The sequence below is a fragment of the Dendronephthya gigantea genome, unplaced genomic scaffold, assembly GCF_004324835.1.
Source record: "Dendronephthya gigantea isolate DGI-Jeju-01 unplaced genomic scaffold, DenGig_1.0 000109F, whole genome shotgun sequence".
NCBI classification, from domain to species: domain Eukaryota; kingdom Metazoa; phylum Cnidaria; class Anthozoa; order Malacalcyonacea; family Nephtheidae; genus Dendronephthya; species Dendronephthya gigantea.
This window is the reverse complement of record NW_021163119.1, coordinates 296,804-310,503: the sequence shown is the minus strand read 5'-3', so window position 1 is coordinate 310,503 and position 13,700 is coordinate 296,804. Positions and strand designations below refer to the sequence as shown.

At 35.9% G+C, this 13,700-nt stretch overlaps 3 long non-coding RNA genes across 4 annotated transcripts; all 3 read right to left on the bottom strand.

The window, feature by feature from the left end:
• Positions 1–7,701: 7,701 nt before the first annotated feature.
• On the bottom strand, positions 7,702–8,660 carry LOC114535011. The gene is made up of 4 exons (XR_003688185.1): positions 8,534–8,660; positions 8,382–8,426; positions 8,176–8,267; positions 7,702–8,039 (listed from the first exon to the last, which is right to left on the bottom strand). It is a non-coding gene; the product is annotated as an uncharacterized LOC114535011 (long non-coding RNA).
• Positions 8,661–8,782: 122 nt separating this feature from the next.
• Positions 8,783–9,716, bottom strand: LOC114535010. Its single transcript, XR_003688184.1, has 3 exons — positions 9,473–9,716; positions 9,334–9,374; positions 8,783–8,898 (listed from the first exon to the last, which is right to left on the bottom strand). It is a non-coding gene; the product is annotated as an uncharacterized LOC114535010 (long non-coding RNA).
• Positions 9,717–10,776: 1,060 nt separating this feature from the next.
• On the bottom strand, positions 10,777–12,056 carry LOC114535009. 2 transcript variants are annotated; one of them, XR_003688183.1, is made up of 4 exons: positions 11,866–12,056; positions 11,206–11,378; positions 10,912–11,104; positions 10,777–10,809 (listed from the first exon to the last, which is right to left on the bottom strand). It is a non-coding gene; the product is annotated as an uncharacterized LOC114535009 (long non-coding RNA). The 2 variants fall into 2 exon arrangements; XR_003688182.1 differs by having other exon boundaries at positions 11,805–11,897.
• Between the last annotated feature and the right edge of the window lie 1,644 nt (positions 12,057–13,700).

Here is a 13,700-nt window from a genome sequence, read left to right as displayed (position 1 = left end):
AAACTGATTAATAATGAACTGATTATGAAAAAAAAAAAAAAAAAAAAAAAAAGAAAAAAACAACAACACGAAAACCAACACGAAAACCAGGAGGTTTTCATCTAAAGGGGAGAGATATGTAATATAAGGGAAATTGTTGTATATGCACACAAGGGTTTTGCACGTGATGGACACACGGAAAGGACAACACTTTGCACTTTGCACTTTGCACTATGAACAATGCACAATGAACAATGCACAATAACGCACTATAGTTGTAGAGTATAAAATATCACGGGTTGCACTATTGTAAGGAGAAGGTTGATGACTTGGTCTAGGGCACGATAACCAAATAAATATACAAGAAAAGGAAGTGTATTAGTAATATCTGAGCTGTCCCTCATACGGCCCCGACGATCCCGCGGAATAAATCACATAGAAAAAGGGGTCGTTTAACAGAAGGTTGATGACTTGGTCTAGGGCACGATAACCAAATAAATATACAAGAAAAGGAAGTGTATTAGTAATATCTGAGCTGTCCCTCATACGGCCCCGACGATCCCGCGGAATAAATTACATAGAAAAAGGGGTCGTTTAACAGAAGACTTAATCGCAGACGTCAGTAAATAGCAAATGTTTTCTAGTGGTTTTGATTGCGCGACTTGCTTTCCGTGACCCCGAACATAATATCATTACGCTAGATATACACTATACAGTATTCAAATTACAAATAGATTCTATGGTAGTAATGCGGCAATTGTACTTTTGCATAACATCTAATTTTATTTCTAATGTTTCGTCCTAGTTGCATGATCGTCATTCCTAATAATTGGGCATATACAGTTCACCTTAATACATTTTACTTCCCTATACATATATATATATATATATATATATATATATATATATATATATATATATATAATATATATATATATTAATATATATATATACACCCATTTGCAAAAACGTTGGCCGCAGATAGATAGATAGATAGATACTCGAAGTCTAATTAGAAATGCATATGACTAGATTTGCATGGGATTTCAATCATATTACACAACATATGCAATTCTAATTAGATTTCGAGTATCTATCTATCTATCTATCTGCGGCCAACGTTTATATATATATATATATATATATATATTATATTAATAGCATTATGATTGAGGTTTTCCTGTGGCTCATGAGTGCCGGTATTTCTACAATGTGTTTATGTGTACTAAGTTAAATCACGCATGCCTGTGTGTTTCTCTAGTTTATTTTCATTACAAATCAACTGAGCTAGAGTATGAGTGGAGTTCCCATGCGCTTTTAAAAAATAGTTCAATGAGAGACTGAGAGTTATCAATATTAACTGAGAAATCTAACACGTCTCGCGGAAAAGAAACATATCAAATCATGTGTATATAAATATAACCCTGTACATTTCGCTTTTATTATGGCATCTTTTTTAACGACATTCTTTAGCTGTCTTTACTAAAATGTGCCAACTCGCATCTTTTGAGACGTTACTTATTGAAACCTTTATCTGTTAACTTAAACACTGCCTTCGTGTTTACAACACATTGACTCGATTGGTCATGACTCATGGCGTACTTCCAATTATTGCACGACTGTTGCCAGGAACGTACAATTATTAAAGCCAATTCACAACACATTTTGATAATATATGAGTCACTTTATACAGAATTGTCTGTTAACTAAGTGTAACTCCCGGTCGCAGAATACAAGAGTCACAGGTTAGATGCCGATACAAGTGATATAGAATATTCGAACTCAACAACGAATGTACAACTAATAAATTTTAATCAATTAGAACAAGGGCCTTTGTACAAGTCACGCAACGTGTCGAGGTAGCGAGATATTTGAATCGGTATATCACGATGTGTAACTCGTAGGTTAGGCGTAGATAATATACTGTAGATGCGTAGAATTGTAGCTAAATTTTAGGTTGATGAATAGACGCAGATGTAGATATAGATGTGGCTGGTGTAGGTTCGAACTAAAACATGACAGCAAAAACTACTAAGCTAAATTGCTTAAACCATGCAGCAAAACACAATGTCAATGTCATTAACAAACTATAAACAATAAAATATATAACGAATAGCTATTAAACTTACGTACTTTGGTTTACACTTGTACTCCAATGGTCGTAGATAAATTTTTGTGAATTATTTGCGCGTAATTAAAGGTCTTTACCATATGACAGTCTAACGTAGATTGAATGTGTGACCTAGTGTCACGCAAAAGCTACCAAGGCAGTGTAGCCTGAAGGCAATTAGCTACACAATAGCACAATAAGCACAATGCTGTATTATTTCGAACTAACATTCCGGCCCCTAAAGGCAATTTAACAGCCTTTAAACAATACCCGACCTGGTTGATAGTTTGAAATATTGCAGCGATTGTTTTTCTTTAACAAATTGAAATTATAGTGTTCTACTTATCGTTCAATGTACCAGCTGCTTCCAGCAGAACGATCTTGCAGATGGGTCTTGTCAGTACTGTAGTACTGGTCTTCACTTTCAGCGATCGCACGAGCCCGTCCTTTCGGTTGGAATGAACCTCCAACACTCGTCCTAACGGCCACGATCCACGAGGTGTTTTTTCATCGACTACCAGGACAACATCATCGACTGCTATGTTCTGCCAGGTTTTATTCCACACTTGCCTTTCTTGCAACATCGGTAAATATTCCCGAGTCCATCGTCGCCAAAATATATCTGCTAGATATTGCACCTGACGCCATCTGCGTTGACCGTACTTGTCGTTCTTCACGAAACTTCCTGGTGGTACAACTGGTCCAGAACGTAGCAGCAGCAGGTGGTTTGGGGTAAGAGGGCTCAAGTCACGAGGATCGTCCGATAATTTTGTAATGGGCCGTCCATTAATTACCGACTCTACTTCGCACATTAACGTAGCCAATCCTTCGTCATCCAAAACCTGTTCCTTGAGTAGTGCGTTCAGGACCTTGCGCACTGTCCTGATACATCGCTCCCATACGCCACCGAAATGGGAACTAGCCGGGGGATTGAAAGTCCACTTAATATCCCTTTGTAATAAAAACTCGTGGACTTGGGTTTGGTTCCATTCGGATATCGCTTCCCGTAACTCTTTTTCCCCGCCAATAAAATTGCCGCCGTTATCCGAGCGCATTTCCTTAGGTGTATAACTAACACTAAGAACAACCACTTTTTTGCGAGGTTAGCTTCTACTTATTACTCCATGCAATAGAGTTACCAAGTTGTCGCGTCGAACGAGTTCCTATTGTGACGTCAAACACCTTGTTTCGCACTAGTCTCATTTGCGCGGTTTTCAGAGTTTTCATTCCAATAAAATCAATGTTTAGATGGCAATATTGATGGCAATAACTCGAATATAAAAGTCCAGTTTCAGCTTTGATTTAGAACTTACTAACTCATTTCAAACAAAGATTCTAAAAATCTAAATTTCAATTTTATGACATGGGCACTTTAAGAGTGCTTCAAGAAAGGCGAGAATATGATAGTTACTCGATTTAGTTATGTGAAGAATTCTATAGTTATTGAAAACTAAGTGCTCAATAGGAGAAGGGTTATTCAAAGATAATGGTATATCGTTGAGTGGTGAGAACTGGTTTTGTAGTGTGGCTAAGAATTGAGCGTGCTCATGCCTCAGAGAAATGTTGGCCTACTGCACTAGAAGAGAGCCTAGTAGAATGCTCTTTCAAACGTACAGAAAGGCACCTTTGCGTCATGCCAATGAAGCGTCTTCGTATACTAAATTGCTACGAGATAAAGGGGGAAGTTTGTCTTTGTTGGAAACAAAAAAAGACAACCTTTTAGTGTCGTAAATAGTGACGAATTCCACCGGTTTGGAAAGAAATCTTTGTATTTTATTGAGACAGGATTTAAGCAGAAAACCGCCCCGGAAACTATTAGGCTTTGTTAAAACACAATCTTAGTTAAGCCTTCCGATATTTCCAGTGTTGTAACAAAGTTTAATAGTTTCGATCCTAACCTTAATCTCACAGTTGGCACTTTTCCCGATGGCATCGCACATTTTTTAGATATAAAAACCACGGTCGATGGTACTGACGTTTATCGTAAAGACACTCAAACTGGTCAGTACTCGCATTTCTCTAGTTTCGAGCCATTCTACCGCAAAAACAGCTTGGGTGAAATCCGTTTACCACCGTGCTTTTAAAATTTGTAGTTCGGAAAAGCTTTTCAATAGTCAAATTAAAATGATCAAATCCCTCATGTCTTGGAATGGTTATCCGAATAATGTTATATACTCTACGCTAAATAAACTCAAAACTAAGTATTTTCCAAATTCCACTCCCGTTGTCAATACGGTTATTCATGAAGCGGTTGATAATCTATTGCCCAAAATCTGGATCCGTATACCTTATCTCGGAAATCAGGGCGGTTTTCTACTTAAATCCTGTCTCAATAAAATACAAAGATTTCTTTCCAAACCGGTGAAATTCGTCACTATTTACGACACTAAGTCTAAAAGGTTGTCTTATTTTGTTTCCTACAAAGACAAACTTCCTCCTTTATCTCGTAGCAATTCAGTATACGAAGTCGCTTGCCCTGGCTGCGGGAAAACCTATATTGCCATGACGCAAAGGTGCCTTTCTGTACGTTTGAAAGAGCATTCTACTAGGCTCTCTTCTAGTGCAGTAGGCCAACATTTCTCTAAGTGTGAGCACGCTCAATTCTTAGCCACACTACAAAACCAGTTCTCACTACTCAACGATATGCCATTATCTTTGAATAACCCTTCTTCTATTGAGAACTTAGTTTTCAATAACTATAGAATTCTTTACATAACTAAATCGAGTAACTATCATATTCTCGCCTTTCTCGAAGCACTCTTAATCAAACACAATACACAATGACAAACACAATGACTTAAAGCCAGCAAAGAACTACAAATGTTCACTTAATCTCTCTATATTTTAAATGTCGGGTCTTTCTTTCCTTAAATTAATCTATCTAACATATTGTTGTAAATATAGCATACATATTTAGTTTTATTCACAACCTTATCATGTTTCGCTCTGCTTGGTTTATCGGCCTGCTGCCTACATGCTGGATTGACACGTGCGCTCTCTCTCTGTGTTGTATATATATCCGTTGCAAAAATTTCAAAATAGGGCTGCTCGGGTGTTAACGGGGGCAGACTACAATACAAGCTCCTCTGAACTCCTGGAGCAGCTTAGATGGAAAAATCTCGAAACTAAATATAAAACTAACAAAGCAGTTCTCGTTTATAATATCCTAAATAACGGTACTGCTCCGTGCCTTCGCGAATCCTTTTCTGAGCGTAGTGTGATTGAAAATGGTTATAACCTGAGACATTACGATACTGATCTATCAATCCCGAGACCTAAGAAAGAGTTTCTCAAAAGAAGTTTTAAATATAGAGGAGCTGTATTATGGAATAGTCTTTCGCGTGAAGCTAAGTCTGCTCAATCGATTCATTGTTTCAAGAGGCTCATAAATTCAAGTAGTTAATTCTGCATATTATATATAGTTTATATTTGTATAGTGTAATTAAGTAGACGCTCATAATGTAATTAAGTAGACGCCCTCCGTGGAAATCAGTCGTAACTCGTAACTGACGGGGCTAGTGTCTGTAAATAAAATTTTTAATAATAATAATAATAATAACCTTTCCTTATAACACTTGCATGACTTAAAGCCAGCAAAGAACTACAAATGTTCACTTAATCTCTCTATATTTTAAATGTCGGGTCTTTCTTTCCTTAAATTAATCTATCTAACATATTGTTGTAAATATAGCATACATATTTAGTTTTATTCACAACCTTATCATGTTTCGCTCTGCTTGGTTTACCGGCCTGCTGCCTACATGCTGGATTGACACGTGCGCTCTCTCTCTGTGTTGTATATATATCCGTTGTAAAGTATTGGAAAGGGTTTTGAAAAATATTTGAATTTCGAACGTTTGAATGATGGAAATGAGTCATACGATGTTTTTGAATATCGTGTTGAATGTGGTGCGTACTTCACATTTAATTTCCACTATAAATATAATGAAAAGCGATAACCTGAAATATCTTAGAATTGTAGAATAGAATAGTAGCAATCGTTTAAATAAGGCGAGGAATTTATTTTCAGTATCACACGAGATAACAACGCGATCATAGCGCTGTGGAATAATGGCAAGCCACTTAAATAATAGACTGATAGTCCTAAATTTTTCGTATACTGTATATCTTTTAAACGAATTCATTTAAAGATTGGTGACCAGTTGAATAAAGGCACAAAGAATCAACGCCACACTCGGCTGTTGCGGCTTCCGTATCAAGATACACATACAATCGACCGTGTCTATACATTTACTTTGTAAGTGTTGATGATATGAAACCATTTATAATCAAACGTACCTGATTAAAACTTCGAAAGCGATAATTCGTTTCAATGGCTTAAACCCCACAGAGATATACACACAACAAATGCGCAGCCAAGCAAACAAACACGATTGACAGGAATTGAAAGCTCGTCCGATTGTTCGATATGCACGTCAGTGGTCATGACTTTGGCAGGAAATTAAAAGGCCCGCACGAGAGAGGCAGAGAGCCCCGGCCATATATGGAGAAGTGATTATCAACATAGAGGAGTAATATGTAAATGCTGCCATTATTGAGTAAAAATCTGTTTTCTAATTCAACATGTCGGACCATTTTAAAGATATTTAAAAATTGAGATTTATATGACAAGTTGGCCAAAGGAAGGATTAGGAGTTTAAGCATTGCCAATAGAAAATGTCTGAGACTACTAAGAGAAAATACAGCGCAGATCGTGTAAGTAAAATTAACTAAAATATATATATATTAAAATTATATAATTGTGAATATTTTACATGTGAATCATATACAGGGTGAGTCAAAAAAACTGACACCTTTGAAATTCAAATTAGCTGCGAACTTATGGCTGGAATTTTACAATTCCCATTGTGTACAATCAACAAGACGTGGTTAATTAATGCGAAAGTGTTTAAAATTGAACTAATTCAACGTTCTTTTTTTATTACAGAGCTTAGAATGCATTTTAACTCCCAAAGGCAACAAACTTTATGTTCTAGGTTAATTAATGGGTTCACCTATTTGATATGCTTCGTATACCCATGAGATATTTTAGGCAACTTCTGTCGCATTACAGCCAATTACAGACACATTGCAGCTAATTTGAATTTCAAAGATGTCAGTTTTTTTTACTCACCCTGTAGATGTGAATATTATAAATGGACAACAATGTTCAACTAAATACAAGCATATATTTACAAACAAATTTTAAGTTGATATTTTCAAAGACAATGAAAATTGATAGTTTCAAAGAAAATGAAAATTTCCCTTGGGCTTTCGCAATGTCCAATTGAAATGTTTCATAGGCGAATGAAAATTCTAATAAATTTGTGGAGTTTTCAGTATATTATGTATACAATGACCATCAAAGACTGTCTAACAGTGGCAGCTATCCATGAAAATATCAGTCTGCATGTTTATGTTCAACAGATATTATGAAACATGATGTTTTCTTAAAGGTTTATGGCATATGTAGTCATGATGTAATTACTTCCAACTTTATTAATTAGCTTTCTTTAATGCAATCTTTACTGCAGAATCCTGGATATTCAAGAGTTGAGTAAATTTTCTGAACTCGCCAAATTTACCATTTCCAATAAAGCCATACATTTCTTTAAATGACATGCCACATTGAAATTTAACAAGTTTTTATTTCATACATTTTGTAATTCTCCTCTTTGAATTCTTTTGATGATGAAATGGATGAATTCCATTCCCACACACTGTTTAACCAGGCAAAGTGAGTGGTGTGTCTAAAAGAGTCTCTTCCCACTATCTGTCTAAATCGCTTACAAATTACCAAGCTAATTGTTAAGAATCCTTTATCACCTTCCTTTAATACTTCTTTAAAGACATACTCTAACCCATCATCTGATAGAGACAGAATATTTGTAACCTTTGTTTTAGTGTGTATGTGGCATGGTCATCCTCATTGTAATGTTCAGTTTGTTTCCTAAAAGCAATTGGTACTGGTAAATAAATTGTCTTTTACTTGCTACCCAAAATTTAGAGTATGTGTTAATGAGAATAGTTCTCAACAAATTCCATTATGTCAACAATAGATTTTAAGTGACATCCATTTAACTGACCTTATTGGTATTTGGAGGTTTTTTCAGGATTTGCTAGGCGAACAGCCATGTTATTTCCATGTATTTTCTTAAACATGGTATGTCTTCCTTTACTGGTAAAAAATGCAATATGATTTATCATAACTTTAAACATATTAAAATACAGCAGGGGTTTTTCTGTGGTTTAAATAATGTAGTTACCAGAAATTGTACTTCGATATAATTACCTGTGTAAAGTTCACATCCAAGCCATTGACCATATAACCAGCTACCTAACAACAAAATATGCCACTAGACATTACAGCTAGTAATTGAAGCAATGGGAAAAACATAACTATAATATATTAAATAATTTATATCAAATGTATTTTTCACTTACCATGCATACAAAAACCCCACATGAACTTCCATCAAGTTGTCTTGGTTCAAATTTTGTGGAGTTATCAAAATATTTCACATCTGGTGGACTCATTTCTAGACATATTGCTTGAAGGTGTGCTATCAGTAATCTATAAGTTGAATGAGTGTTTTAAGTAATACATCAATGTCAAAACATTTTTTCAATACTTCATTTATTTGTCTATTGAAGGCCTACGTAGCTTCATGAATAAGCTAGGCCTACCTAATTTTTTTGTGGAAGAAACGAATCCATCCTTTTTGAATCCATCTCGTTATGGAATGGACGCCATATTTGCATAGTTTTGTGTACATGAAGCTGCTCATGACTGCTACACGATTGGTACCCTAGTAAAGATAAATATTTAGCTGATTAATATATACTGCACAAAGTAAGGAATACCAAGTGGTCTTATTTCAATATAGAGGATATAACACGGATTTTTGAGTAGCAAAAACAATCTCATGAGTGAGCGCACCGAACGAGTGAGAAATGTTTTTGACACGAGTGCCATATCTTCAAGCGAACCGTATAATGTTCTGTTTATTATATGGATTTAAGCGAAAAATATTTTGAATGTTATTCCTCAATCCCCTCAGTGTGACATACGAAAAATACGCGCACCTGGTCCCGGATGTAGTGGCGTTCCATGAGCGTATGAGCGTTCCACTAGTGTTTTTAGTTCCCAGTAAACTACCCTTGTTCATATAATAAACTGTTAAGAACACTATCTGCAGTTGTTATTCTAGTTTCAGTACACACAGTAGTTTACTTTCCCCTACCTGAGATTTTCTTTGTACTCGATTAGAAAATTGTTTATTATCTAAATTTCAATAGAAAAATACATGTTTATTATGTGAGTTACTGTAGGCGTAGCTATGTGGGTTCTCGGAATACTATATGAATTACACCAGTGATAACCTTATCATTTAGCCATCCTTCGTTATAGGTTTCTCCATGTTTGGTTGCGTATTGTTCAAGCAATGTTTTTTCATAGTCGGAAGGCGCTTGATCAAGCAGCTTGATGTCGTAATACATTAACGGCGTTCCGACGGTTCCGTTGATGTGTGGTACAATGTGATGTAGCTGATGTCCCTTGCGCAAATCCGAATACCTCTCAACCTACATCAAGGAATGAATGGATTTTATATACTGTTTATACTAAAACGTTTAGAGCGTTGGTAAATCAAACAAAGATCATGCAGGATATGGTTTCAATAAAACCTTTTCTGTGAGTGTACTGTCCTGTACACATTCAGGTAGACTCGGGGGTCTCGTTACTTCCATTTTAGCCTTTATCTGGTCTAAAACATATTTCGAATCTATTGTTTTATCCATTGATTAAAAATTTATTACCGTTTTTCGGTCTTAACAATGCGTTATATAATTATCAAGAAGTAACGTTTTTTTACCGATTAAAGTAATCGTACTGTATAGTATCGGTTCGGAGAGCACTTAAAAAGTTAGTTAATAGGTTCGAGATCAGATGTCCATTTAGAATTTTATTTATGAGATATAACGGCTCAAGCCAAGACGCGCCTACGGGGAACGCATTCAAGCCAAAGACATGTGGAATAATATTTAAACTCAGTTGGTTGCATGAAAACCAAAACAAAAAGCAACCATAATCTGTATTTAGTGAGAAATAAATTTTGGTTTGGTTAAACAAACAGAAAAGCCTATTTCGGTTCATTAAAGTGAAATCGGCGTGTTCCTGGTATCCAGTATATTGGTTCTATTCAAATCGCCAACAAAAAGTTTAAAATATAAAAATATGCACCTTGCTCTGATATCGATGTACTTTCATCAGTCATAATTTGAACCTCAAAATGTTCTAAATAAGGAAAGACATTCCTATCTTTTCAAATTTGGATTAAAATGAAGACTGCTAACATTCAGGAGCGTAACAAGTAAAGGGTTGATTATACTTTATAGGCTTACACCACGCTTTAAGGATAATAATTAATAAAAATCTAATATGGTTGTGACAGTATGTAAACGTTTGTCGGAATGGTCTGTCGATGTCGTACGTTTATATATAGTTGATCTTACACTTATACTTAGGTTTTTTCAAAACGTTTTATAGCAAACCTTCTGTGCTGTAAAACAGCATATATATACGTCTCCGTTGAAGATGGTTTCGCACAACAGTTGTGGCTTGACCAGTTTGTCGTCGATTAGAAACCACCTTTTATTTCGTAAAACTGTACAGTTGAAATGACCCTCTTTTGCTGTTTTGCATCAATTCCATAGTGTGTCTACATGAGACATTTAATTGAGCACGTCAACGCGAAGCCCGTACAAACGAAATCGAGCCCGCTTTTCAAATCGTTTGAATATACGATTATACTTATACTTACTATAAAAGCTGAAAGTTTGTATGTATGTCTTCGTCCCAACAGGTCGTGAACGCCAATTAATTCCTGTAACTTAAGGCGAACATGCTGTTTTTCCTCATTCTTTGTTACTGGGAGGATGTTGCAAATTAGACTTGATGGTAGTTTCATTGGCTGTCGCAATTCTACGATATCTTTCTCTTTTTCTTCACAGACACTGTAATTCATCAACACGTCTCAATAGTCTATCGTATATACTAAAGCATGATCACAATGTATATTATATTAATGACGAAATGCTATACTATATATCCGTACCAAAATGAAGATTTAAGTTCCTTATCTTCCAGCTCGAAGTAGTTTAGCAGCATATTTTCCACCGTTTGAAGACATTTTTCTCTACTTGGCAGGTTTAAAACTGTGAAGACAACATCCTGTGTTTTCCACAACCTCGGCATACTAACTGCACCCTTTCAACTCCACGACAGGCACTAAATTTTTAATGGTATGGATGTTTTATATCGATGCCATGCGATATCAATAGATCGGAACATTTATAATTGAGCCAAGCAACAGATAGGTATTATACTAAATTAATTGTATATAATATTGCCATATCACTTTTGTCTTTTTTGAATAATTTTTAGGGTGAGTTTAAAAAACTGATGCTCATAATAATTGTCGTAATTAGATGAATTTCCAACAGGCGCAGTTGATAACAGTTTTATCATCTCGAACAATTAGAATACATTTTAACTTTCAACGCGGACAAGATTTCGCTTTTAGATTCATGATCAATGATTCGCCAAATATGCAGCAAATTTGTATTTGAACATGCAGTGATCAGTTTTTTATTCACCCTGTATGTATACAGATAGAGATCTGTTCAACGACATGTTAATTACTTTATACATTACCTCTGCAGTGCCTCATCGCCTACAGACGAAGTGTAGCGTAAAAGACTATAAAGAAAATCACCTGGATCATCGGGATTGTTCGAATTCACGAGTTTAGACGCAAGGCTCTCCAATTTCTGGGATACATCTTCTTGTCTGACTTCGATGTATGTTCGTGCTAAGTAATACAACAACCACAAAAGGTCGCTTCCGCTGGGGGATTTCACTGGAATACACGATGCCAGACATTCCAATAAGCTTCGGTGGATTTTCTAGTCCCTTTAAAAGAAAGAGTGCAACAGTGGGTATAGTACCTCTTTTATAGTTGTATATGATTAGAGAAAATGACAATTTTCGGTTTAAATATACGAAGTGGCTATTCGTACTGGAACAGTACGCCGAGTGTGATTTGCTATTCGTACTGCATTCGAAATGTTTCATTCAATTGTCGCAATAATAAAGGTTTTTATCGACTCTTGTAATCGTACCTTTATAAAAAGACAGTAAGCGATTGCAACAAACGTTATTTTCGTATCGGAAATCGATGTTTGAATCCTCGGCATACCGTACGGCGTACGGCCGAATGAGACTTGTAAAATTTTTCATATTTTTGTTTTTATTCGTGTGGCCACGCGCGGGCGCATTTCACTCGAGACCATAAAGGCCGAAATACGCACACCGGACGCGATGACGCGAATTTTCAGATTTCATTGAATTCTAAAAGCAAATTTTGCAAGGTATAATTATATGAATTCGATAAAAATTTTATATAGGTATATATGCGTAGGCCTAATACAATAATGCTCTACCTATATTTCCAGCGATAATGAGCCTTCCTAATGAATCAACAGTCGTATGTGCTGCTAATCCATGCTTTTGTAGGGCCTGCTCTTGACGACCGATCTCCTCGTTGTTTTTTTTTTCTCGTTTCGTAGAAGTCGTTTCATGAATACGTGTGTAGCTGGTTGCATCATGTTGAGGAAATAGTTGGCTTTGTTCATTACACTGTGAAGTTGTTCGTGCGACTCGCTGTTTACATTTGCGTGGAGCTGCGGGTCGAAGCACATCGTCTGGGTTGTTGGAATTTTTCTCGTGGAATCTGTCATACATGCTGTAACGCTCTTTTGTTCCTGTCACTGGGTCGCTGGTAGCGACTGCCTTTCGCTCCCAGCTGACCACACAACCTCTGCAACACATGGACCTATTATATAGAAAAAAACATTGACGTTGATATAGCAACATGTGGGTTCACCATTCATGCATGTCAAAAAGCTTTTGCAAAATTGGCAAAATGCAAATATTATCGTGTGAATTGTTTGTTATGTGAGACATTTGTTGAGGATCGTATTTTTAATTCAAATAATCATTGTGGGGACAGTTTTAACCAGTTTTGAGATTGCATCCGCGATAACCGAACCTGAGACTTCGTTAATGCATGCAAGCATGCTTGGTTTAGAGATTAGTATTAACTCATGTTTTTTAATCTATAATTTATCGGTGATGTAGGTCATAAATGCAGGGCCAGTCTATGAAAATATAAACAAATTTAAGTTTATAAAAAATACAATTACTGTCATGAAGACCACCCAACCACCCTAGAGACAACACCTCTGTATTTACTTGCAACATATTTCACTTGCAATCTGTAATTCAGGTCTAATAATGTTTTTGTGACAAATATTGATTTCCAAGGCTACATGAAATGTCATTATGTAAAATACTCAACTAAGCCATAGAGAACTCTGTCAAACATTAGCTGGGATTGCATTGGGTCTGATTAAGCTCCAACCTCATGAATGAAAATATTTGCAACTAAAGTATTGCTGAACTGACAGATAATTTATTTCAGTGATTGACAAATATTGTTCTACTAGATGGACTGATCAATGACTGTACAGTGTATTTGTTAAAATACTT